The sequence below is a fragment of the Cyprinodon variegatus genome, unplaced genomic scaffold (genome assembly GCF_000732505.1).
Source record: "Cyprinodon variegatus isolate N-32 unplaced genomic scaffold, C_variegatus-1.0 Scaffold15, whole genome shotgun sequence".
Classification (NCBI taxonomy): Eukaryota; Metazoa; Chordata; class Actinopteri; order Cyprinodontiformes; family Cyprinodontidae; genus Cyprinodon; species Cyprinodon variegatus.
This window is the reverse complement of record NW_015150468.1, coordinates 2,653,020-2,654,704: the sequence shown is the minus strand read 5'-3', so window position 1 is coordinate 2,654,704 and position 1,685 is coordinate 2,653,020.

The window sequence follows — 1,685 nt, the reverse complement described above, 5'->3', positions numbered from 1 at the left end:
TATATATATATATATATATATATATATAATTTTATTTTTTTCTGAACCCTTGGTGGTTATGAAATAATACTTTTTACATTTGCTTTTTGCAGAATTTAGCTTCATTTTCTCACTTTAGAAGTAGAAACGTGACAAATTTAAAGTTACATACTTTTACAGCATGTTTTATGTAAATAAATGTATATGTTTTCTGAAGGCTCAGATATGATGCAGAGCCACACCCTCTTTAATAGCAAGTGGATGCAATAGTCCATTTTTATCACTAGATGGCGATATTGAGCATCAAGAAAACTGAACCAAATTTAATAATTAGTTTAATCTTCTTTGAAATCACAATAAAGCCATGTCTCAAATTATTTCACCTTCATAGAAGTTTTTTTTTTTTTTTGCTAAAGTTCTCTTTTTTTGTCGATTCAGAATTGGGAAACAAAAATAAAGCTTAAAATAAAATAATATATGTATTTCCAGACTTTATTCCCTTTTGCATTACTATCCCAGCTGTCTGTCCCTTTGCTTCCATCCGTCCAGTGAATTGATTGATTTAGCTTATAGTAATATCTGCACTACATTCATGGGGACGTGTATAATTTAAAAGTTAGCAAAAAAGCAGGAAAAATAAATTATATGTCTGACTCTGAAAGTATAAAGTAAGATTATGAAAAAAAATATTTGAATTCTATTGCGTATTTTAAAGACTATACTGCAAATGTTTGATATTGACAAATTAGTACTATATAAAGATACATTTTAATATGGTGATATATGTTTTCATCAAAAACCAATTTGAATTCTTGAGACTCACGATCCTGACAATGCACTGCCAAAAACTACTGTATAGTTTCTGTTTCTAAGGTAACATCTTTACATTTTGCAGACTCAGATAAAAACATTTAATTTAACAAAATTTAAAAACTGTAATTTGTAATTTCAAATAAAAAAGGGCTTCAAAACTTTGATTTTCCTCTCAGAAATTAGTCCAGATAATCCTCATGAAATCAAAGTTGGATTTAAAAATCTTGGTTAAAATAATGCCGGCACTAGATTCAAAGAATTAATCAGAATCAGAATCAGAAATACTTTAATAATCCCAGAGGGAAATTACTTTTGTTACACGCTCCAGTTACAGTTTTATATATATATATATATATACACACATCCAACAACACAAGATAATAAAGATAAAAATAAAAATAAAAAAGAGATAAAATAAATACACATATAGCTCTCCTGTATATATATTAAAGATACAATGTGCACGTCCCAGAGATTTTTTTATTAAACATAACGATCATAATTCAGTCAAAGATTAGAAAACAATAATATATTTCCTAATTGTGAAATTGCTATCCTCAATTAATTCCAAGTAAAAGTAACAAAATACACACACAAAAACTATAATTAATTTTAATGAAATATTTTTTTAAAGCACCAAAAGCCAAACAATCATGGTTAAACTTTAATCAAAAGAAACAGAAACACTTGAGATCTGCCGCCTAACATGATTATCATCTGCTCATAAAGTCATTTAAAGCTACAGTGTGTAACTTTTAGCGACATCTAGCGGTCAGACTGCAGACTGCAGCAACCGCTTCTCCCCCCCAACAGTACGGCGAGCGTTACGGGACAAAATGTCTTCCACGTCTGCATCACCTACCTTCTCAAGTGATGAGGTTTGTTTACATAGA